Source organism: Anolis sagrei, chromosome 2 (assembly GCF_037176765.1).
Source record: "Anolis sagrei isolate rAnoSag1 chromosome 2, rAnoSag1.mat, whole genome shotgun sequence".
Taxonomy (NCBI): Eukaryota; Metazoa; Chordata; class Lepidosauria; order Squamata; family Dactyloidae; genus Anolis; species Anolis sagrei.
In genome coordinates, this window is record NC_090022.1 from 89,452,924 (window position 1) to 89,480,177 (window position 27,254).

Below are 27,254 nucleotides of genomic sequence, written 5' to 3' on the forward strand. Positions count from 1 at the left end.
CACATTAAAACAAAAAGGAGGACCTTGGGTATGACTCCTCAACATTAAAATAAATAGATAGCATTCTGTTTAAGAGAGTTAAAGGTTATAATAGTCTTATACTTAGAAAGAATTAGGACACTGAGAGACCAGGGTTCAAATCCATATTTGATTATGGAAACCTACATTTGACTCTACACAAGTCACACTCTTGCTTCATAGAATCAGAGACCTTGTGGGCCATCCTTTCCAACCTCCTGCCAAGAAGCAAGAAATCGCATTCAAAGCATTCTCCTGCCTTCAGAGGAAGGCAAGAGAAATCTCCCTTTTGCCAAGAAAATCCCATTATAGATCTGTCTTAGGGTCACCACAAGCCAGAAACGACATGAAGACACAATAATAGCAAGTCTTTTTAACAGTACAACAGTACTGCTAATATGTAAGGAAGTAAGTTAGAAAATTATTAATACATCAGCTATAGGCCATTCACATACAAAATAAGTAAGTACTTTATAAAAGTGCTACAATATAAAAGTACTATATAAATGCATGGCATATAGATCTTTTTCAAAAAATCAATACAATTTAAACACATGGAATATAAACAACAATACTATGATTAGATATGAGCATTCCCCAAAGCAGTCAACTACAATATCAGTGCTAAATCTTGTTCAAATGTTCATTCCTGTTAGGGCAAAAAGAGAAACCTTGACATAGGGTCTCTATCAGAGAGGAGATAGAATATCTTTTCTGTAAGAGTATAAGGCCCCTTCTACACTGCCATATAAAATTTATCTGTTTTGGTTTATATGGCAGTGTAGGCTCATATAATCCAGTTCAAACCAGATAATGTGGATTATCTGCATTGATAATCTGGATTATATGGCAGTGTAGAAGGGCCCTTAAAATGTAGATAAAACAGACAGAGTCCAAAAACTTAGTTTTTGGTTCACAATATAATGAACAAAGCAACACATAATGAGGCAAATCCACAATTTCTGGTACTCCACAAATGCAAAAATGGAAGGTGAAAAGCATATGAGAATATGTATCACTGACCATAGTCATAGACATGGAGTGAAAACAAAAGGACAAATAAAGTTTGTCTAAGTTTTGGGAACATGTAAATGTCTATACACTTTAGTCAAAAAAATCAATGCGAAAAATCACAAGTCAATGTAATTACTTTACTTTAACTCATAAAAAAAGAAACCATGCCCTTCTCTGAGTCGAGTGGGGAAAGGAAAGATTTAGCCTATCTCAGGAGAACCTAAAAGAAGCACCAACACCATCTATTCTCCCCACTGTGGCACCATTTCTGGCCTTTTTGAATGCCTGGGTGAGGAAATGGTAGCAATGGCCTGGATTAACTGACCCCATAAAGTGGGATTGATGTTTTCCCCTCTTTGTGGAATAGCTCCTTGACTTATAAATGAAGTTGATTTATACATGAGTATAAAGAGTAAGTTTTGCCTGGTCTATTCCATCTTGAGACATTAGAATTATTAGTAACCTGTTTTTCCAGTTGCTCAGAATAAACAAAGTTTCTCTTTTGAGTCTGTTGGCCACTGATAGAACAATGATCATAGGTAGAAATCTTCTTGGCCCTAAAGAATTAAGTGAAATTAAAATCATATCATCAGCACATAAAAGAATAGAAACCATTTTGACCCAATTGAGGGTGAAAAAATACTGGGCCGGACAATGCTAAGATAATATTCAGAAATATTTTTTTAAATGATAGTACATTTGCTTTATTCCTTTATTAGTGGGGGTAGGATGAGTTAATGAGACACAAATGTCAATTTTTATTCTAGCTGTCATATTAGAATAAAGTTCCTTAACTCAAAACAATATGCAGTTATCTATATTAGTGTTGGCCAATTTATGCCACAACAGGTTTCCATCATTCGAGTCAAAAGCTGCTGCTAAATGGAAAAATATGTGTTAGACTTAAAAAATATGATCAAAGAGTCAACGTAATAGTCATTAATACTCTGACCTTTCCCTAAAGCCAAACTGTTCAGGGTGAATGGCATGGTTAATATATTCCTAATCCTTCAATTTATTTAGCAAATATTTATTATATAAAGTAGTCCAGAAGACTAATAGGCCACTAATTATTGGTATCTTGCATAGCACCTGTCCTATGAATAGGATCAACTACATCTGTTTCCAGCCCAGTGGAATTCATTCTGTATTGTTAATTTGGGTAACCACTTTGGCTAATATTGGGGTTAAATACTCAGGAAAGCATTTGAGTATTTCTAGAGGAATCATATTTTTTTTCCAGAGTCTTGCTTGGAATAAGAGCTGCAATCAGCTTCTTTATCTCAGACACTGCAACAGAAGGCCAATAAAGAAAACAAGCCGTTTCAGAAACAATTGAAGGGTGGTTCCCTGAGGGTGTATAGTCTGCTAAAATGAGCATACCATAGATGTGATGAAATTTACCCAATGATTACAGGTCTAACAGTGTGCATACTAGTAGAAACATTATTCCTGAACTCCTACACATCATTTTCCAACATGGCTAGGGCAATTGCTTCCATCGTGTTCTAGTATATGTGTATTTTACCAGTTTTAAAAGTTTATTATAAGATAAACTAGAAGAGGACATAATATTATTATTTCAAAGTACTTTTTGAGAGTAGCTGTAGAGAAATGTTTATTATAAAGTGTTTATTATACTGTGTTTAAACTGTATTTATGTTTTACATTGGTTGTCATGGCCTAGCTGTGAGAAATAGGTTGCCATGGTGACAAGGCAGAAGAGGAGGTGGGCGGAGCTTAAGGAAAAAAAGGTTTGAAAGTGACAGTTAATTTTCAGTCAGGAGGAAGAGACCCTGAGAAGAGGGCAGAGTCAAGTAGGGACTCTGAGAGAGTAACTCAGTCAGGAGGATGAGACCCTGAGAGGAGGAGCAGAGTCAGATAGGACTCTGGAAAAGTAGTTTAGTCAGGAGGAAGAGACCCTGAGAAGAGGGCAGAGTCAGTTAGGGCTCTGTGGTGTGAAGCAGTGTAAATTCAGTTAGTTCTTAGTATTTGTGAATATTTCTTCAGCAAGGGAGCTGAAGGTGAAACCTCGTTAGATTGCTTGAGTTAAAAAGAATCTAACAGAGGGGGTTTTAGGATCGCCAGTAGTGGAAGACTGGAGATCAGTGGTTTGATCCGGTATAGGACAAACAGTGTGAATATTCACAACAGGGAACACTGAAATAATAAAGCACTTCACTGTAGAAGGAGTTTATAAGATTGTAACATCTAAAGCCTGAATGTATCTCAACCAAGCCATATTGTAACCATCAAGCATATGCCAAGCTCAACATCTCAATATTGCAACAATACGCTCTGTTTAACAATAAACTTGTTCTCTTTGTTATTTTAAACCTGCCTCCTCCATTGATTTTACGTTCGGTGTATTCCACTCTACCAAAGTTACCTCACAACGCAAATAGGGATAAACAGAGACTTTAAGACCAGCGTCTCTAAACATATTGGTGGCAGTTTAATTTAATAGCAGTCTAGGAACTTTCTTACATTTTTGGTGGTCCCATTTGGTGGGATTAACGCACGACTTTACTTTTTATTGGTGGCATTGATACGTCTTTACAGTAGCTTATTAATGCTTTTCAGGCAGCTTTACCTTCAAGGTCAAACCATTTACTGGGTACTAGTCTATTCCAATTAAATTATTTATGACAAATCCGTTTGGGTGCAAGCTTTTGAATAACTTGATGGTATGCAAAATATCTAAATTACAATCTAAAATATATTGACAAAATGATTTAAAAGTAATACTTCAAAGTATATGAAAGGTGAAGATACAGAGATTGATTAATTACCATATTCTCTGTTGTCTCACATGAATGTGATTTAGATTTTTAGAACCACGTTTCCCTGAAAACAAGACATACCCATAAAATAAACCGTAGCAGGATTTCTAAGCACTTGCACAATATTAGCAATGCCCTGAAAATAAGACATAGTGATACAAGCTGAAGCATAGAGGAAGAAATAGAAAAAGAAATGCAAGAACTTTCCACAACGGCAGTGGAGGCAGGTCCAGGCCCCCCTCCCTCTCACTGCCAGTCCCCTCCTCCTCCTCCTCCTCCTCCTCCTCCTGCTGCTGCTGCTGCTGTTCTTTCTTCCCTTTGGGCCAGGCAAGGCAAGGCTTCCTCCCTGAGTGAGTGAGAGAGGGAGTGAGTCACTGGCTCCAACAGGGCCGCATCTAGCAGTTGGCGGCACTGTTTCCCTTTGGCCCATCTCTCGGGAAGTCTCAGTGAGGTAAGGAGCAGGATGTTTTGCTTTAGGTATTGTGTGTACTCAGGGGGAAGAAGTAAAGCTGTAGCTGCCATTTTACTCAGCACTATATTTGAATAAATGCAGATTGTTGTACCATACTTAATAAAAATAAGACATCGTCAGAAAATAAGTCATTGTGTCTTCTTGAGATAAATAACTATAAGACAGTGTCTTATTTTCAGAGAAACATGGTAGGATATGTGGGATACCTCTCAAAATTAAAAAGCACTAACAAGGGGAAATAATTACTTTCAGTCCTGTTGTTAACTTCAAACCTATGTATGTCAGGGAGGAGATGGGCATAAACTGCCATAAAATCTGTTGTGCTAGATCGCTGGTTGGTACATGTTATGACAGGTTCCATTTGCAAATGGTGCAAGCTGAAGACCATCAGAAATTCAGACCTTGTTCATTTATGCTTATAACTTTAGAAATCCTAATAACAGGTGTGACATGATGATTTTATCCAAAATTAGTGCTTTTCACTTTTTTCAAATTGTCCCAATTCTAGCATCCACACATCAGGAGGCTTGTGGAAGCATATAGGCACTCCAGAAGGGTAAGGGTTCAAGATAATTGTTTCTAAATGCTATTGGGACCGACATTTTTATAACCTAGGTGGAAAATAGACATTTACACAAGTACAAAAACCAAAACATATGTTTCTAATGAAAAGAGCCTGAATACATTGAAGAAAGGAAGTAGCCAGTGGTTGTATATCTATCTTGCAAGGCTACCACTATCACAGCTACTAGTATGTGATTTAAAGAAATATCATCTATCTATCTATCTATCTATCTATCTATCTATCTATCTATCTCAATGAAGAGATGATTTAAATAATTTCAAGGGCCAATCTACTGGCAGTGTCTTTTTGTTCTTCATAACTGCTACACTGAGGCTTGTAAAAGGATTTTACAAACAAACCAACTCATGCTGCAAATTGAATATAAAAAACAAACAAACTGGTAGATGGTGATGGTATGGTGCTATCAGATTTTCTGTAAGCCAACTTTTACATATAGTGGTGATATGCTTACTGTAAAATGGCTTTCCAGTGTATCTGTACATAAGAGAATGGGGGACACCTGCTCGACCCCACAGCCATTGTTCTGTGGGGTCCTGCAGGGATCAATACTGTCCCCCATGTTGTTTAACATCTACATGAAGCTGCTGGGGGAGATCATCCAGATTTTGGGGTTTGATGACATTCAATTCTATCACTCCTTCCCACCGGCTACTAAGGAAGCTGTTCAGGTCCTGAACTGGTGTTTGGCAGCTATGATGTTCTGGATGAGGGTGAACAAATTGGAACTGAATGCAGACAAGACAGAGGTACTCCTGGTCAGTTGAAATGCCAAATAGGGCATAGGGTTACAGCCTGTGATGGATGGGATTACACTCCTCCTGAAGATGCAGGTTTGCAGCTTGGGACTTCTGCACTCATTGCTGAGCCTGGAACCCCAGGTCTGGCAGTTGCCGGGGGGGGAGGGGGCATTCATACGGTTAAAACTTGTGCGCCAGTTGTGCCTGTAACCACGCTCTGGTTACATCCTGTAATGACTACTGCAATGCACTCTACATGAGGTTGCCTTTGAAGACTGTTTGGAAGCTTCAAGTAGTACAGCGGGTGGCAGCCAGGTTGCTAACTGGAGCAGTGCTCAGGTGGCATACAACACCTCTGTTGCACCAACTCCACTGGCTGCCAGTTTGCTACCAGGCACAATTCAAAGTGCTGGCTTTAGCCTATAAAGCCCTAAACAGTTCCGGCCCAGCTTACCTGTCCATACATCTCTCTTTCTATGAACCATCTAGGAGCTTAAGATCATCTGGGGAGGCCCTGCTCTCGGTCCTGACTTTCTTGCAGCCGCTTCTGGTGGGGACAAGAGACAGCTATGGAACTCCCTCCCTAGGGATATTAGATCGGGCCCCTTCCTCCTGACTTTCCAGGAAAAAAAGCTTGGCATTTTGAACAAGCCTTTGGAAATGCAGTGCAATAGACAAACACGGAACTATGTAAGACTGAAATATGGAACAACTCTGATGATTTTATTGGACAATGAACTTAACATTGGTTTTTATATGTTTTAAATGGTTTTTATACAGATTTTCTAATGTTTGTTTTAAATGTTTTAATTGTATATTGTAGATTGCTGTCAGCATCAGATTGCTGCCGGGTTGTAAGCTGCCTTGAGTCACCTTCAGGCTTGTGAAAGGCGGGATAGAAATACCGCAAATAAATAAATAAATAACATTTGAACAATCTACTATCCCTTTTAGGTTGATGAAAATGAAGCTTATTCTGTCCAAATTTCAAATAATACCAATGCCATTTTTAGACTAAGCTCTCACTCCTTTAATTGTTCCCAAGCATGTTATTAGGCTACCCATAGAGGAAAGGAATACTTTTCCTCTGGTCTCAAAAACAACTTCTTGCAAGGCTGTGCTCATCTAGTGTACCAAAATGCACAGCATTGTAAATGAGAAGGGTTTCCTTTTTCCAGTTCCTTTTGTGCTGTTAGTGAACTACTCCTATAATCACGTGAGCTGCTATTGTTGCTTGCCAATTTTTCCTACTTTCTGGATGTTTTGCAATCGGATTCAACTAAATTCTCTTTTAAAGCAGCATGTTTCTACATAAATGTATCTCAGGCCCCTTCTACACTGCCATATAAAATCCAGATTATCTGCTTTAAACTGGATTATATGCCAGTGTGGACTCATATAATCCAGTTCAAAGCAGATAATGTAGATTATCTGTTTTGATAATCTGGGTTACATAGCAGTGTAGAAAAGGCCAAAGAGGAGTCTGAGATGCTCAAGTGTGCCCCCATCCCAGGCATTCATACAATGAATTAACAGTGTGGGCTGTTCAAAGGCACTATTTTTGTCTCAAAATCTAGTCAATATGATGGCTGTTCATCATGTTTGGTTTTTTTTTCTAAATAATAAGTTATTTCCCCAAGAACAGGCTTATCTACTCCATTTGATTCCATGGACACTCCTTCCTGATAAGTCAAATCACTGTCAGAGATTTCTAAGGACCCAGATAGAGGATAATTTTCTGTTAAGGATCGCAAATACTGAGATTAATTTTGGGATACTCACAGGCAAAGAATTCATCAATTTTGAGCTGTTTGGAAGCTTTGTTGTGCCTAGGTGTGCCTGGCTTTTTTTAAAGAATGCATTTAAAGATTATTATCAATTGTCATAAAGAAGAAAAAGCAAAGTCGAAACAGTGAAGTATTGTATTTCCAAAGGTTTGCAGTTTTAGCTTCCATTTCTAATTTTAGAAGAGTCAGTGGCAAACTTAGCAGTAACAAGCCCAAGAGATAGTGAAAATATTCAATGTGAAGTTTCCATGGCTGTTCTTTTATAGTAAGCTTTTAATACAGTGTACATGCATTACTCTGTTCAGGCCTGTAGCCAGGATTTCGTTTTTTTTGGGGGGGGGGGGGGTTTCAGGGGGGCTGAGTTTCAGGGGGGCTGAGACTGAGCGAAAGAGGGTCTACCCTAGCAAACCTTTTGTATTGTTACCCCAATACCCCCATGCATATGGGATATATTGAGTATGGTGATCAGATCATGATATGAATAAACATAACAGTTTAAGTAATGCACCAGTAAGGTTTTTTCGCGAACCACCATGAGAATTTCAAGCCCCCCCCCCCCCCCCCCCCCGGCTACATGCCTGACTCTGTTCTACATTAGCCAGTTTTCAAAACCAAAAAAAGCACATATATATAGAAAAGGCTTAGAGAAACCTTCAAAGGTTAATCGCTCTAGTATAAGACACTAAGTCGGAAGGCTATTACATATGTTGAGTCAACTCTTGATAATGATGCTGAAACAAGTTCAAAGAAAATGCTTCTATCCTTCACCATACCCAGAAATACTGGCAGGATCCAAACAATTATTTCGTGCATGCTCCCCGAACCAAAACAAGCAAAGGGTGTCTGCCAGTTCTCTCTCTAACTCTTTAATCCTAAACCTTTCTTGTCTTAGAACAAAGAGAAATTGCTTACCAGTGTGCTTTCTAACCCTAAAACAAACACATCTGAAAAGTATGGGGAAATATCATTGTCAGAGATCAGTCTATTTCTTTCTATTCTTCCTATTGTTCCCCTTTCTGAGACCATATAACCGCAAGCATGCCTGTTTTGTAACAACCTATTTGGAAAACCTGGGGAGTGGGGTACGGGGCAAGGTCAGCATGATGAATCACATGAACTTGACTAATGCATAAAGAACATTTTATATATTGTAGAAGGCTTTCATGGCCGGAATCATTGGCTGGCCGTGAGTTTTTCAGGCTATATGGCCATGCTTCAGCCCAAAAAAACTCACAGCAACCCAAACATTTTATGCTTTCATAGGGAAGTTAACACAAATCCAAATTATGAGAGTCACCTATGAACAATACTAAGAAAAATGTGTGTTTTTTTTAAATTTGAAGGCAACCCAGTCTTTGTAAAATTGAGCACTGAACACCAGTGGAATAAGCAGGATTTAAAGATTATATGTGATAATGAAGCAATACAGAGAACATCTCTTATAATATACTTGGCCCTCCACATTCACTGACTTGGAATCCATGGATTTGATTGTTTGTATAGTTACCATTGCCCATTGTGGGTGTTTTCTTCTCATTTTACGGGTTACTTCGTCCATAGAAATAGGAATATAGACTGAGTTAATACCCTGCCCCCAAACCTTGGCTTGATTTATATTACCTTTTTCTACAGACCAAGTAGCATGAAACATTAGGGGTGTGCACGATTCCGTTTTGCGATTCAGGAAAATTGGGTGGTCCAGCAGCCATACTGCTGAAAATGGACCGGGGGGAGGGGGGACAGGAAAGACTCAGCTGAAACGGATCATAAGCAGCCTGATCTTTCAGCTAATGGGGGTGATGGGGCTGAGCAACACCATATCAGAGATGGAGGCCACAAGACTGAATGTCTGGCAGTGGTAGCTCCTTCCCTTCTTTCTTCCCTGGCAGCCTCCTCCATCCCATCCTGAAGCCCCTCCCCCCCCCCCCCCCCCCCCCAGCTAAGCACCCAGTTGAGGCAAAAAGGCTGGAAAGAGAGAGAGAGAAACAAAGAGAAAGGATGGGAAAGGCTTCCATGGGCCTCTCCTCCAGAGAGGGCCCTGCTGGAAGCTCACTTCCCCAGCAGCACTTTGCACGGCACAGCCATTAAAGGAGTCTCTGAGCTCCCATCTGGAGTAAGATGGAAGTTGAGGTTTTTCTCTCTCTCCATTGCTCATGTTTCTTTCTCAGATTATCAGAGGCCTGGTTGACTGTGTTTATTCTCCTGCCCTCTTAGCATGCGCTGGTTGAGACTTCAATTCCCAGAATCCCCTATTATGTGTTTGTGGTTTTTTTAAAAAATAGTATTTTTTTAAATTTCCAAAAATTAGAGGATTGGTGAAACATTCTGAAACTTGGCAGGCTTGCAGTCATAAAGGTGGCCTACAGATGATGAGAAACAATCCTCTAAAGTTTCCTCATTGGTGCCAATGGCCCAAATCTTACTGGAACAAAACAGCACACCCCTCCCAATTTTGGGAATTTCCCAGAAAACAGAACATAGGGCAGATGAAAACAGAATGGAAAATTGTACTTTAGGGGGGGCATTTTGCACACCCCTATGAGACACTAAGTGCCATTGCCACCCATCCCTGAGGCTTCAGGCAGTTGTGTGAATATGCACACAGTAACCTCAGGCTACAATGAGTGCAATAGTGTGAAATGGAGTTTAACAACCACCTCATCTAAGCAAAACAGCCATGACAGTTCACAGTGGAATGGACCATTGGAAAACCATGCTCCCTCTACTTCCTGCTGTTGCTATATTAAGTAACAGGATATTATGTGTACTGATTTATTGTAAACCGCCTTGAATCACCGATAGGCTGAGAAGGGTAGTATACATATACAGTAAATAAATAAATAAATAAATAAATAACAGAACTGTTGATTGGTTATATGTCAACGGGTCGTTATCTATGACATACACCTGTAATCTGAATACACAAACTTTGATCAAACCAGATGATACTTGCCTGCCTGTATCATCAGCTAAATCAGTTCCTCCCTGAAGCTTAAGCATTTGTCATTGCCAACCACCTCCCAAAGCCTAGAACATCTACATTTAGTCAACAATTCTGTACTTCTGCAGGATGAGGGGAAAGTAATGACCATAGGCTGAAGTGACCACAGACTTTGGTCTGTTGCAATGACTAATCCTCATCACGAAAGTGCGAGACAGCAGCTCTGGCTAGGGAACTGGTTAACAGCTGTGGAGACCACTCCCCACCACAAAGCCCAGGGTTTTGTTAATATACTATGGCACCCTGGGGCATGATCCTTCCCTTCATAAATCAGAGGAACTTTCCAGAGAGCTTTGCCTTGACCTTATCTGTATTCGCAGTTTTCCCCACTTTCGTGGTAATTCTGTACCCCTAACCCACAACAATTGGTGGTGGTGGTGGGGGGAGGTGATTACATATATCATAGGTGTTTCAGCTTAGTTATAAATCTAGCACCTATGCAACCAGGACTTCATATCATCTGCAAATGTATCAACATGATTGTGAGGATGGGAACTATAGCTTTCTTTCATTACAGGAAGAGTTTGACTACGCAATTAATGGATAAAGTATGGCGTGACTAAATTGGGAAGTTTTGTTACAAACCAGAAGGCATCAATTGGGTAATTCCAAACCAAGAAGAGATGAAAGAGGAAAATGAAGGGGGGGAAAGAACTCATAAAAAGTTACTTTAAAGAAAAAATTGAGGAAAATATTTTTCACAAGGCCTTTTCCTCACCTTAGTACAAAATAATATGCCTGCAAAATATGCTGCAATAATGAAGACACAAGCTGATAACATAGATCTTTTTACACATTTAGTCAATACTGGAAAGTCATTTGTGCATTAAGATCGAAACAACTCAAGTTTACATGAAAGATACTGCATTTCCCAAACATTAGGTCCTGTTCCATAATAATGAAATTCTTTCTATAATCACTCTTTCCTCTTGAAAACATAATTTCAATGCACAGAGTGTTCCTCCAGGGCAACCTAACCACAGCAGCATGTCTTTTCAGTTACTTTTGCCAGAGCATTTACCTTTATATTATTTTGCTAGGAAATTTCATTTCAGATTAAGCTGATAATCACAAACACTTGTCAGCTGTAATCAATCTGTTGGAAATGCAAACAGAATATAATGAGATGTCTCAAAATTTTCTTTCTTAAGATTAAAACCCCAGCCAGGAGTAAAGAGTGGGTTTTTTATGTCTTGAAAAGATAACACTGTAGAGACAGGAGTTACAGTAAGATTCTTATGGAGGTGTTATTCCTATTGGTTTGTGGCATTGTGGCTACACCGTGCCACAGATAAACCCGTCAGTCTATTACCATAAAGCTTATTCAGAAAAACAAATTGATTTCCAAAACCTTCCCAAGGAAAATGATGAAAACATGCAAAATCTGAAATACAGCCAGTAGCTCAGAGCAGATATAAGTTTACTTACCTGAAAAACAGTCTTCTAATTGGGAATGAGATTTCAAAACATGGGATTCCACTCCTATTTGGAAATTGCCCTTCTAACATGGTTAACAATAGTTAATAATACAAAGTCACTTTGCTTTCCAGGGCTTGTGCAAATTATTTTGCATTTGTACAGAAAAGTGCAAAATATGAAATTGTGGTTTGACACACATACTGAAGTTTGCTATCAACATATTTATTGGAAAGGGACTAGAGATCCAATACATTTGAATATTGTTTTGTTCCAGAACTCGGTGTATGTTAGGACTCCCCAAGAGATTTTTCAGTGCTGAACAGTAACCTGCTATGGTTGCCTCTACATCACAGTTTGATACTTCTTTAACTGTCATGGCTTAATACTATGAAATCTTGAGATTTTTAGTTTAGTAAGGTCCCAGCACTCTTTGGCAGAGAGACCTTGTAAAATGACATCTCCCATGATTCAATATCATTGAGCCATGGCAGTTAAAGTGGTCTCAAATTGCATTAATTCTGCAATGTAGATACATCATTCACTCTAAAGCAGAAGATATTATTGGTGGTAAATGATGCTGCAGATGGTCCATAGCGTAGAAGCATTGCAGTACTTCTGCTCATATAATATAACTTCTCCTCCTAGCCAAACTAATTTTACCAAACCATTCCCTGACTGACAATCAAATTACAGTGGGCCCTCTCTATCCATGGATTATGCATCCATGGATTCAACCATCCATGGCTTATAAAAATACCCAATATTTCCAAAAAGAAAGCCTTGATTTTGCCATTTCATGTAAGCTACACCGTTTTACTACTCCAGTGTATATATGCTTGAGCATCCACAGTCTTTGTTACCAATCTATCCTTGGTCCTCCAAATGATGTTTGGGTCCTTACTGTAATGTGAGATTTAGCTTAAAATGACAAAGAGACAATTTGCTTCTCCAATGTTCTTGTCCCAGGAGTCCCCCCCCCCCCCACACACACACACACACACGAAGGTTGGCTTAATTTCCTTTCTCTCTATGAGTTCGCCCTTACAATTAGTTCTCCCCTCTTATCTCAACCTGAGTTTTTAAATCATTTTATGTACATGCGGCCTGCCCTTTGTTTGTCTGCCATTATGCTTAGTTCTTATGTTTTGTGTATATTGTTTTATATACTTTGATGTTTTATATTTTACTGTTATGTTGTTTATTGGATTGTAATTTGTATTGTTATATTGTAATTTTTGTTCGGGCTTGGCCCCATGTAAGCCACTCCGAGTCCCCTTTGGGAAAATGGTGGCGGGGTACAAATAAAGATTATTATTATTATTATTATTATTATTATTATTATTATTATTATTTGGTAAGGGTAAGCATGATACCGAACACATTACCTTTATTGAATGGTGTTAAACTGCCTTTCATCTGTTTCTTGTCTATGTTGGCTTTGTTCTGAAACATTTTTTTGCTTTTTTTACAGGGAGTAAAACAGTGGCCAGGACGCATATCAAATTGTATAATTATTTCATATCACTGGATTGCAGACACTAATTTGAAACCGGACACTAAACAGCTTGGCACTTATTTTAATAAGATCTTTTCCTGTCCCAAAATGGAAGCTTGCCAAGCATTTACAGACTAATGCTGAACTTCACACTTGACATAAGCTTGGATCTCTCCGATGCAGTGGATAAAGAAATAATGAATCAAGTCAAGTACAGCAAAGATCTTGGTCCTAACTAAAATGCAGACTGACAAGGTGACACGACAAGGTTATTGATTCCCACCCACTCCTTTTCTCACTAAGATATTTGTTTGAAGTGGAAATCATAAATGCAATATGTTAAAAATATGCTTCCTGGGAACCTTTCTTATAGAGAAATAAACTGAACCTGTAGGCACAAATGTGTCCCCATTATTTCCAACACTCATTGGTCAAATTTTATAATATCTAAAAGGCATCTCCAAGGTCACAAATTTGTCCTAGGGGAGCTGTAACAAAATCCTGTTCTGCCATCTCACTGCTGTGCTCTATGATGCTGGTAAGACTTTGAATATAGTTCTGGTGACAGATTGTATGTTTACTTTCTGAGGACTAGCCCTACTAAGTACAAAATGCATTGTCTTTTTGAATGGTGTTAAATAGTTGAAGTTTGCTCTGAGAAAGGGATTCTCTGCACTGATGAATTCATGAATATTCCATGAGAGAAGAATTATGACCATGAAATCCAGCCCCATCAAACATATTCCACAAAGTATAAACGGAGATAAAAACTCAACTGAATCTAGAAATACATGAGTATATTAAACCCTTTTCATTACAAATCCTTTCTGTTATCAAGCCTAAATCCTATTGTGAGACTCAATAGTCTTAATCCTATTATGAGACTGAATCAACTGGATTTACCTCCATGCTAACTTAGCTTGTAACAACTGACTGAGGCCCATTCCACATAGCTGTATACAATCCCACATTACCTGCTTTGAACTGGATTATATGGCAGTGTGGACTCAAATAACCCAGTTAAAAGCAAATATTGTGGCTTGTCTGCCTTGATATTCTGGGTTATATGGCTGTGTGGAAGGGCCCTGAGAGAGTGTATATTCCATGTGCTGAATCTTCCAGGGTCACCTGTATTTTCTCTGAGGACTGTTCCTCTTGCTGCTGTTCTTTATCATGACTGATAAGGGAGAGAGCTTCAAATAGATTCTATAGCTCAAAACTCACAGAATAATACCTGGGTCTTCTACTTCTGTGTGTCACATGATCTCTGGGTCTTCTACTTCTGTGTGTCACATTCCTCCAAATGCCTACCTCCTGTATTTAGGAACTGATCTCTTCTTCAGAAAACTCATCTGTGTGTTTCTCACCAAGTACTGTCTGCTTCACTCTGTCCAAGAAAACCACATGCTCCCTAATATGCAGAAGAATAGATATTTGGTTGTTAGATTACTTGAACTTCTCTTCCAACAGAACCACTAAGTTGCACATGCCAAGTTGTTGTTGTTGCTGCTGTGTGCCTTCAAATTGTTTTCGAGTTATGGAGATCCTGAGGTGAACATATCATGGAGTCTAAAGCTGAGAATTGTGACTTTTCCTAGAATTCAAAACCTACAAATGAAGTTTTAAATCCTAAACTAGATAAATAACATTGTCCTTTGCTGTGTGTGTATATATATTGTACACACACACACACACACCTCTTAATACTAATGGTTTGTTGCCTCAGCACCAACATATTGGAGAAAACTGAACAGCAGTCATTTTAAAAACCACATTCCACAATTATTTGAAATCCTCATTGTGGTTACTGGCATCTCAAGCTGCTGGTGATGCCCAACAAGAAAGTATTTTGATGTCATTTAACATAAAACCATGTCCATACTTGGATAAGAAAATCCTTTTCTCTGCCCCATCAGCTTCTGTGATGTTTGGAATGGCATATTTTCCTGCCCATAGAAAAGCTTGATGAAGGATGGAGTGGAGGGGCATACATGGACTGACATACAGAAACATCAAAACAAAAGTCAAATAATACATGTAAAGAACAGATACACAGTTCCAATGCCAATCGGAGAAAGGTGGGAAAACATTGTATGTTGCTATAGCGAAGAGCTAAGAGTAAGGCAAATGGCAGAGGAAAAAAAAAATATCTGGCATGGTGTGTTGCCAGTACATAGTGAAGTAGCACAAATCATCTTCAGAAGCAAACTGTCAAGGGTTCCTGGTCAGTGTAGTGTAGACATATAAATACTGAATGCCATACAGGTGAGGAGTGGGGGAAAAACCTCTGTCTGCCATGCAAGCAAAAGAATTAAAGTACTTTACAGTACAAAAAACACAACTCAAATGGAAATAGGTATGACAGAACTACCCATAGCCATGCACACAACTCCAGACTTGACCTCAAGCAATATCCATACTTTTAAAAGGGGACAGGAAAAGGCTTAAAAGGTAAAGGTAAAGGTTGTCCCCTGACATTAAGTCCAGTCGTCTGACTCTGGGGTGTGGTGCTCATCTCCATTTCTAAGCTGAAGAGCCGACGTTGTCCATAGACACCTCCAAGGTCATGTGGCCGGCATGACTGCATGGAGTGCCATGCAGGCTTACAAGAGATTTATTTCCCCACATTTTTTCTGATGCAAAATAACCTGGGGAAACACAGGAAAATAGACCAGGTCATCCATAGTACACACATGCATCATTTGCCTTTTGGTTCACAATCTATGCTGAAGGTACCATAAAATGTAGTACACCATCCTTGCAGATTTCTCCTGCTATATACAGTCTACCATAGCAAAGAGACAGGCACAACTTCCTTGGACTATTTGGTCAATACACAACAAAAATGATGAAATACTTTTTTTTAAAGCACAGCAAAAAAAGAACCAGAAGGTACATGACATAGCAATTACACAGAAGCTAAGCAGATTTAGGTCTCAGTTAGCATCATATTGGGAGTCTCCTGGGATCCCTTCAGTGAACCAATAAAAGAAAACAAGAGCACAAATGATACATCAGGCCTTGAGGCCATGCAGTAAGTGGCATAATGCAAGAAAACTAAAGGTGCTTTAAGAGTAGCTGTTTTGTAGATCACCACATTTGTAGTAGTTTGAGTTTCTTCTCACAATTACTTGGATGAAATGATTTCTAAGGTGGAATTTCACACTCCTTTCCCTTTTCTCAGAACGCATCTATACAGGCAGACAAATGTCAGTGTACTGGAAGAAGCAAAGACCATCAGCACTGAAGTAAGCAACATAGCCAGTCTAGCAAAGTCGATGATGAGGGATCACTTGAAAGGCAATCATACTTGGCTGCGAGTGATAGCCTAGGACAGTGTTTCTCAACCTTCCTAATGCCGTGACCCCTTAATGCGGTTCCTCATGTTGTGGTGACCCCCAACCATAACATTATTTGTGTTGCTACTTCATTACTGTAATTTTGTTACTGTTATGAATTATCATGTAAATATCTGAAATGCAAAATGTATTTTCATTCACTGGACCAAATTTGGCACAAATACCCGATACACCCAAATTTAAATACTGGTGGGGTGGGGTGAGGGGGTTGAATTTATCATTTGGGAGTTGTAGTTCCTGGGATTTATAGTTCACCTACAATCAAAGAGCATTCTGAACTCCACCTATGATGGAACTGAACCAAACTTGGCACATAGAACTCCCATGACCAACAAAAAATACTGGAAATTGATCTTGAGTTTGGGAGTTGTAGTTCACCTACATCCAGAGAACACTGTGGACTCGAGCAATGATAGATCTGGATCAAACTTGGCACAAATACTCAATATGCCCAAATGTGAGCACTGGTAGAGTTTGGAGAAAATAGACCTTGCCATTTGGGAGTTGTAGTTGTTGAGATTTATAGTTCACCCACAATGAAATAGCATTCTGAACCCCACCAATAGAATTGGACCAAACTTTCCACACAGAACCCGCATGGACAACAGAAAATACTGTTTTCTGATGGTCTTTGGTGACCCCTCTGACACCCCCTCGCGACCCCCACAGGGGTCCCGACCCCCAGGTTGAGAAACACTGGCCTAGGATGATGAGATTATATATTAACATTATTATTTGTTTCATTGGTGGGAAATGGTTATATATTTAAGATAGAATGATTATCCACTGGTTTTGGAACAATGACATCTTGTGGATACCAAAATCCATAGATGTCAAGTCCCATTATACACAGTGGGTTCCCTTTTATAAAATGGCAAAATCAAGGTTTGTTTTTTTGGATTTTTTAAAAATACTTCCAAGCTATATATGGTTGAATCAGTGGCTACAGAATCTATGAATATGGAGGGCTGACTGTATAACATTTATGGTTTATGGCCAATTGATAGCAGAGAATCATCTTCATTTAAATCGCCATTGCTATTTTCTCTCTCCCCCCCCCCCCCCCCCCCATTTCCATCCCAGGTTTATTTCCCCAGCCTTTGCTTTTGGGCTAGCACAAATAAAAACCACAAATACATTAAACATTCTTTTCCTGCTGTGCTACTTCTTAAAGCCAAAATACCGCAACAGATTTCAGCATTAAAAACTAGATCAGCCTGCAGCACTGCTGCCAGTCTTAACATCTATGTCACTTTCAATCACAGCCAGCATTTGGCTGACCAGATTCTTAGTCTTTTACTGCATTCATTCTATACCATTATTATGTGATGAGTTAAAGGTATGTTCCAATATATGATTTTCAGAGATAGCCATTTTGTATCACAGACTGTCACTATTTCCTAATAACCTAATAGCAAAAAAAGAAAAGAGATACAGCTTTTGTTATCTTCTCACCCCTCTAACTGATATAGCTATTATTCAGCAATCATTTAGAACATAATATAAATATTTACATATGGAATGAATATAGCACACACCCTATGTGGAACCACATGTGCCTGTTGGTCAGCAGTTTGGAAGATCAAATTACAGTTACAACCCCTTTAGAGAGAACTCTGGTCTTATTTCTCAAAACACATACAAAACATACACCAAATATCAGCAAGGAATGAATTTAACCATTTTTATCACAGCAAAAATGCCATCATTTGAAGAGATTTTCATCACATTTAGTCTTCTTGAACAAAACAAAACAAGCAGATGTATGTTTACTACAAATATGAATTTCTTCCATCGGAAAATGTTTGAAAGTTGAGATCATTTATTGTCATTTCATTTTAAGCCAACTCTTTAAATTCTTTATGAAGAATTTTCTAAGGTTCAAGATACAAGAATGCTGGCAGGATTTCACAAAGCCTTTTCAGTCAAGAGAAGACAAAGCAATAGTTCTAATATGTTCATTATTTTGCTTCACTATCCACCCACAACCCATCCACCACTATTTATTATGTATGTAGCTAATATATGCTTAGAAACACCATTTAGCAAATGAAGCTTAACCATTCTTGTAGACATAAAGTTATGCATTCCTATTGTTCCACAAAATTGTTTATGCCCAGCTGATTCATTTGAAGGGTTGTCTCTTGAATAGTACATGAATAGGCTGCAAAATGGTTTAGGCTTTATTAAGAGTAGCTTCATAAACACAAGACATAATAATAAAGTGACACTTACTTTTGTGAAATAAATCAAGCAGAATAGTGTCACTTGCTATGTACTTCAATGAGAAAATTGAGAAATTGGCAAAAATGTGCCTTGATTCATTCCCATAGCAATAACAGCACACAGTTTTGCAAAAATGTCTAGATCCTTGATACTAAGATAGAGCTTTCAATCGTGCTAAGTTATTTTAAAGCTCTACTGAGTGACATTTGATATAATCGTGCTTGTAACTGCCAACCAAGATGAAAAAAAGATGTACAATCTATTATGCAAATAGCAGCATCCGATCTCAAATTGTTGGCCAAGCAAAAGCAAAGATTTATAACATTTGCTAACAAAAGGTGAAAGGTTTATACAATCTGAAGAGAAGTATAACATTTACTAGATATGAGCTGGTTGTTAAACTCTGGACTGATTCCCAAGAGGAAAAGAGACTGACGTTATTTATCTTTGTGGGTCTCTTCAGAACCTCTTTCAGCTGAAGAGTTGTTAAAATACTTTAACTTAATCTGATGTATTGACACACAGATTCAAAAGAAATGAACTCTAGAGAAATGGGACCAGTCAACCTTGCCCCTTATGCGAGCAGAACTCTGGTTTCCTGATGTTGGGAATATAGGTGCTAGAGTGCAGATTCAGAAATGAGAAGCCTTGCCATAATATAATAAATTTATGCTTGCCATAATATAATAAATTTGATGGTTGACAAACCAAGGAGAAGTACAACCCATACTGTTTAGGGTAATTTACAACAATATCACCAAATTGTTTTTCATCATTTTACCACTATCACTAGTTTCACTGATGGAGAGATTTGGATTTAGCTCCAAGATCTGCTGTTACCTCGTCCAAGACCACTGTTCCTAGTTTCTCTACTCATTTTTCTAGACCCAGCACTGACACACAGTTAACTCAACTTAAATAAAGTATTTCTCATCTTATAATCACTGAAATGGAATACCCAGTGAAATCTAATGCATCATAACAAGCATGGTGTATGAGCTAAGGCACACTCAATTTTATGCAAGTTAACATATTCTAACAATCATTTGAGTACTTTTTTTAAAAAAATGTTCAGTTGTTTCCAACTCTTTGTGACTTCATGAACCAGTCCACACCAGAGCTCCCTGTCAGTTGTCACCACTCCCAGCTCCTTCAAGGTCAATCCAGTCACTTCCTTTTTCCTTCCATTTTCCCCAGCATCATACTCTTCTCTAAGCTTTCCTTTCTTCTCATGATGTGGCCAAAATACTTCATCTTGGCCTCTACTATTCTTCCCTCCAATGAGCAGTCAGGCTTTATTTCTTGAAGTATGGACTGGTTGGATCTTCTTGCTGTCCAAGGCACTCCCAGAACTTTCCTCCAACACCACAGTTTGAAAGCTCCTATCTTCCTTCGCTCAGCCTTCCCTATGGTTCAGCTCTCACATCCGTAGGTGACTATGGGGAATACCATTGCTTTAACTATGTGGATCTTTGCTGCCAGTGTGATGTCTCTACTCTTCACTATTTTATCAAGATTGGTCATTGCTCTCCTCCCAAGAAGTAAGTGTCTCCTGAATTCCTAGCTGCATTCTGCATCTGAAGTAATCTTTGCACCTAGAAATACAAAGTCACTCCCTCTACGTTTTCTCCCTCTATTTCCCAGTTGTCAATCATTCTTGTTGCCATAATCTTGGTTTTAAGAACATTAAGATGGGAAAAGTTTCTAATGAGGGAGAAAACACAAATTTCGGAAGACTGCACCCATTTATTTTTGCCTCAGCCTACTTGGAAAGGGAAGACTCTTCCCAGTCCTTTCTTCCCCTGCTACATCAATTGCATATAAACTACTTTTACATTTAAAACTCAGGCTGGATCTACACTACCAGATAATTCAGATTTTCCGATTTGAGCTGGATTGCATGAGTCTACACTGCCATATAAGCCAGTTCAAAGCAGATATCCTGGATTTTATGTGGCAGTGTAGATGCGAGGTGCATTTGTGGCAGAAGGGAAAAGTGGGAGGAGGCAAGAAAAACTGGAACCTTTTTAGAGCTCTTAAAATGTGGGACAACAGGATTGTTTTGTCAAAGCTGTTGGGAGGATATGCAACTGCCCAGCAGACATTTACTCACTAAAGCCTAAGGGAATTTTCTAATATCATCTGGCAAAAATATTTTATTTGGAATATTCAGAATATTCTCCAGAGATCCTATTACAGATTGGCTAAATTTTAGTGAAGAAGTAGTTTTACACTGCACATTAATTAATACATTTTTGCAGAAAGATTTTGCATGTCTCGAGTGTAAAGTGACATCTCTCTGGTATAAGTTTTTCAAATATAATAAAATAAAAACGTCCAGAGTCAGACATGACTGGACTTAATGTCAGGGGACTACCTTTACCTTTACCTAGAGGACTCTTTATTTTTAAAAAGCAAGTTTATTTGAATTAAGCACTTATTCTATGAGCATTTGTACTAGGTTTCAGTTAACTCTTTTTACATCTCACAAAAGTGTAAACACACACACTTGATTTACACTTCAGCTACTATAGCTCATTTTCTGTTTAATCACTTGCAAATACTAAATATGGAGGGGTGTGTTAACACAGTTTGACATGAATTTGTCAATGTGCCTTTAAACTTATTTTACTTTTTGAAATAAAGATCTCAAGAAGTTAGGGGCAGTTATAATCAAAGACATATGCCAAACTTTATAAGGCAAATATAAATAACGTATAACAAAATATTACTGTATCTGTTAAATTGATCTTATCCTTGCATGCTTTACTTTCTGCTTGGTTAATAGTTAACCACACCAATTTGGAAATGCTATAATGGGGTTGTTAAATTTAGGTTTGGAACATTCAAGCTGGATTTAGAAATCTTTAAAGTCAGCTGCCTTCCATTAAGTTAGTTTCTCGTTGACTTATGATTAATCATTTTGTACCATTTGTCTTTTATTCACATGATACTTATTTTCCATTTTATTTTTAGATGACCTATGATTACAAGCAATACATTCTGTATAAGATGAAATAAATAAAAGTACTTGAATTATAAACCTGGAATTTAGAACTTTTACTTGAATGATCTTATCCCAGAGTAGCTGTTTCTGTTCACTTTACTTTTCAATGTACATTATATTGGAAATGCCTACATAGCTAAATAAATAATATCTATGTAATAGAAGAAGGAGTGCAGACTCAAATCAGCATAGTAGAGGACAGCTCCCCATTTTGGGATGTCCTTCACTTTGTCTAAGGCCAATTTAAGGATATCTTTAAATGACTGGAACAGGAGGTAGAAATCATCTGTATTAAACCATTTTTTTCACACCCTGTCTCCATTTATGCGGGATGGATCAAAGCACTGTCAACACACCCTACACTGATTACTTTTTTTAGAGCTGAGGTCATCACATCCTGGAAATAATCTCCAATTAAAATATATATCCAACATAGAGAGCACAAATAGTTTGGAGGCTGCTGTCACATCTTACTCTCTTGGGTTCTGAAATTTTGATCCCTTTATCCAAACTACTGGCTAGGTTCAGCAGAAATTATACTTCCCTATGTATGGTTCTGTCTGAGTTTTAACATCCTTAGAGGAGCATTTTTTCCTGGCTCACACCAAGAGGGTCCTTTTGCACAGGAGCCAGTGTGTCAACCACACAGGAGCCAATGTTGTAGACACTCGTCCCTTTTCACTTAAAACAGGTATGTGAAGGAGGGAAGGCCGAGAAGTGACATAATAACCATGATTACACATTTGAAAGGATACCAAGGAAGATGGAGCCAAATTAATTTCTTCTGCTATGGAGACTAGGACACAGAATAACTTAACCAGTTCACCAGTGAAATAGGTGGCTATGTGCAATGGAATCTCCTTCTCTTGAGGGTTTTAAACAAATGTTGGTTGGCCAGCTGTGGGGAGTACATTGATTGTGTGTTCCTGCGTGGCAAAATGGGGTTGGAGTGGATGTCCCTTGGGGTCTATTCCAACCCTAAGGTTCTATGGTTCTGTGATTCTAAGGAAGAATACAATTATACTGACCAAACTAATAAATATATACATTCATTAATATCCTTTTGTTGTCTAGCAGGCTTGGTTTTCTAGACAGTTGCTCTGGACAACACCTGTGGGCATCAAATCATTATCTGGGTTCACAGAAGAGTAAGCAGCTCCAGAATGGCTACCCAGAGGGTTGCAAAAGTCATTCAGAGAGAGATAACATAAAAGATGTATATCATTGAAATCTGATAGGTAGACCACATGCCCACCTAAAAGGCAAAAGTCATTCAGAGCATAGTTGAGATAATATGTGTCATAATTACCTTAAATCCGAGTGTTTTTGCCCTTATAGAGCATTATAAAGAGTTCTGCTTGAGATTATATTTGCCAAACATTTTCTTATTACAGATTGGCTAAATTTAACCTAAATGAGATTTACGTAAATATATACAGTATGATCCAAGTATCTGAAGAGGAAAGGCTTCTTGGGATAGAAACATACTACAGAATAGCACTGTAAGACCTACAGAGACCCACAAACAGATTGGAATTTGGGGGTTTTTTTTAGCATGGTAAGTGAAGCCACCTTCTGTCCTCCACCTTCTGTGACCGTGGAGCAGAACAAACAACTCAGCATCTGAATAGTTGCCCTAAATGCCCATGGGAAGAACTGTTTAAAGCTACAGACACTGCAGTCGTTGGTCTAAAATTGTTTAGCTGCCCCTGTTTTAACAGTTTTATACTAGTTTATTTATGCAATGCTTTTGACACAAAATAAATCACCTCTTCATTAGGACCTAGATGGGCATGATGTTGGTGCAACCATGCCATTCTCCTTTATAAGGAACACCATTCTTTTTTTATAATAGTTTTTTATTAAGATTTTAAGAATAATATCGAAAGAGGGAGAATATTAAAAAAGATGATAGGAAAGTAGGAAAAAGTAAGAAGTACATCCCCCTACCCCCAAGTCCACCAGAAAATACAAAAATATAAAAGACACACCAAAAAAAAACAAAAGAAAAAAGAGAAAAAAAAAAGATAAAAATTGACTTCCATCTCTCCATCAGGTGTTGTGTCCTCAATGATTTTTCCATTATATCCACTTCATAATGTTCCTCTTATTTATTTATTTCCTTTTCGTAGTTTTCATATAGAGTCCAATCTGTCCTCTTTATCGGGTTCCCGGTATTCTTTTTCAAGAAAAAAGTTAATTCGTCCATTTCTCTTATTTCTCTTAATTTCCCTAACCACTCTTCAGTGGTAAGGATATCTTCCTGTTTCCAAAACTTCGCCAATAATATTCTCGCCGCTGTTGTAGCATAGGTAAATAGTCTATCTTCGTTCTCATCTAATTGTAATTCCAAATCTGTAAATCCCAATAGATAATATTCTGGTTTCTTCTTAAAGACTCTCTTCAAAAATTTTTGTAGCTCTTCATGTACTTTCGTCCAATACTTCTCTATTTCTTTACACGTCCACCACATATGATAAAAAGTACCTGTTTGATGGCAACCCTTCCAACATTTATCAGAAGTATTCTTGTTCATTAAAGATAGTTTCTTAGGAGTGGTGTACCATCTGTGGAACATTTTTATCCAGTTTTCTTTTAAATCTGTTGCATATACATATTTCAATTTTTTGTTCCACATCTGCTCCCACTCCCTAAATTGAATAGGTCTTCTTATATTTTCGGCCCATTTTATCATACATGTTTTCACTTGCTCGCACTCCGTTAGCCAGGTTAATAATGTATGATAAATAATTGAAATTACTTTCTTATTCGTCTTTAATATTTTGTCCCAAATTGACTCTTCCCAGGCGAAGCCATTCCTCTCTATTGATAGTTGGATGGTTCTTGGATGTGAGTGCAGGATGTGGGTGCTGCTTCGCCCTCTGTCTCCTGGGGTGGAGTAGCTGCTGCCACCACTGCCACATCCTCATTTACCTAAGGGTGAGCTGAATAGCACAGTATGAGGAAGGCTGCACTTTGTGTCCTATCTCAAGGAATGGGTGATATAGGGCTGCACTTGAGTGCATCACAAACCATTCAACCTTTGCATAAAAATGGACCATATATTTGGGAATTCTCACTCACTCAAAAAGTGAATGTCAAAAAAACTATTCCTAGTTAGAACTACTATGAGTCTCTAGAGTAAGAAATGCTGTAAGAAGCCATCAAAATGTCTTCCATATCCATATCAGAAGAAAAGGTTAACATGTCAGAACCTTCCTTCGTTCACCCCCAAAAGGGTGAACTTTTAAGCATCACAGCTGAACTTTACAGTCATAATAAATCTAAATGCTTTCATGTGTCAGCACACCCTTTTATGCTGATGATTGCCTCCAGAGTCAACCAGCTGTTATTTTGATCCTAAGCATTTTAGTCACAATTGCTCACATTAATGTGAATGATCTCAGATATAATCAGCTTTCATTAGTCTGTACTAGTCTGTTATGTGGCTGTCAAGAGTCACATATAATGTTTGATTCTCAGGTATTGCAGGATAAAAAAAATATTCAACATAGCAAAAAGAAAGCAGACATTGGAGAAAGTTTGTTTTGGGCTTTTCAGAAAAGATTTTCAGATATTGTATTGCAAATGTGAATTTCCAAACAAAAGAACAGAAGAATCGGAAGGAGTTTTTACTTTGGACTTTGTTAAGAATGACAAGTAAAATTAGTGATCAGATATGACATAAATATTTAAAACTATGGTGGGCAGGCTAGATGTTGCAACTGTAAGAATCCACTGCCAATGCTAATTAGAGCTGGTGGGACATAAAGTCCAAGAACATCTGGAGGATCACAGTTTGTTCACCGCAATCTATAAGAATCTGGAAAAATACACTTGTAACTGGCAGGAAATGTAATGAAGAGTTGCATTCATGGCTCCATGTTGTTTTGCCTTTTTTATTTTAGCATTCGGTGTTAAGTAGGCCAAAAGATAAGAGATTAGCTTTCTAAGCCTTGGGTTCACATACTCCCTCCCTTTTCCCTTCTTTCATGTGTAAAGGGAGGAGATCAAAAGTTATGGCCCCTAGTTTTTAAATAAACCATGCTTTCCCACTGGCCTCAGGCTCATACTATATTCCTAATATGCAGCTTGGAAAAAAAAAACATTTGGAAGCTTTCATTTCCTCAGCTCCTTAAGCATGTTCTGTTGTGTCATCCGGGACGACATCTGAACTATGGTAATTTTAAATACGCCACCTCCAAATCATACCCTAAACCAGTTACTTAAGCGGTAATCCATAGTAATCTTTAAAGGATAAAATTCTAGAGATGGACAACACAGCAAGCTATGGTTAATCAAAACCACAGGCAAAAGCTTATGAATTCCTCCTGCTGGCTGTACAGTTGGAAGAAAAAGAGAGGAATGCAATGGTTTCTGATTGTTCATGTTGTACTATAGAATAGTTTAACAGGATATTCCTATTTAGCCATGATGTCCAAATTCAGAAAATGATGGGGGGGGGGGGGGGGGTTAGCTGTTGGTGAACTGGCAAACTTTTAACTTTATCCCAGTTAGGAGGAAAGTTGGAGAGTTGTTAAAGGGGCACTAGCTGCTACAGCGATAAAGCCCAGCTATAAACTTATGCCAACCCTGTTCCCACATCTATTGTGACAGCATAAATCATTGGTCACAACTTGAGGAAGCAGCATGAGGCTTGAGTGTTGGACCAAGACACTGGAAAATTAGGCGTTGAATCCCCACTTGGCCAATCGCATCCTCTCAGCTTCAGTCAGAGTGCAATGGCAAACTCTCTCTAAACAAATCAAATTTTGTGCATATGTGCACACAAACACACACAATCTCTCCTATGATAAGTTTGTCTTAGCTTCCCCATAAGTTAACTTCTCCTTCTCCTTATCATCATGGGAGGTACAATACTAGCTAATCATCTGATGCAGATAACAAAAGCAACCCATGACCTACTGGGCCATCCTCCTTCTTCCTTGAGCCCAAGAGAATGATGCTACATGCCTCAGAGTCCATGTACACTCTGTGGAATTAATGCACTTTCTCACCACTTTAATTGCCATGGCTCAATGATGTGGATTAATGGGGGGTTGTAGATTTATAAGGCCTTTATTTTTCCCTGCCAAAGAGTGCTGTGCCTCCCACGAACTATCAATCCCAGGATTCCATAGTATTTAGCTATGGCAGTTAAAGTAGTGTCAAATTGTATTAATTCTACAATAAAAAGCCAACCCAAGCTGCAAAGTGTGTTAAGCTCATGAACACTAGGGTACTTGGCAGCTCTCAGGCACTTGACTGGAGAGAATTGAGTCCCATTCGTTTTATGATCATATTACTTCTCATTTCTCTTTGCAGAAATAGCAGAAACATCTGAGGAAAG

At 38.4% G+C, this 27,254-nt stretch overlaps 1 protein-coding gene across 2 annotated transcripts in view; it reads right to left on the reverse strand.

Moving 5' to 3' along the window:
* SPOCK1 (SPARC (osteonectin), cwcv and kazal like domains proteoglycan 1) overlaps window positions 1–27,254 on the reverse strand; it is a 618,789-nt gene that overhangs the window by 515,915 nt on the left and 75,620 nt on the right. The window lies entirely within an intron of this gene.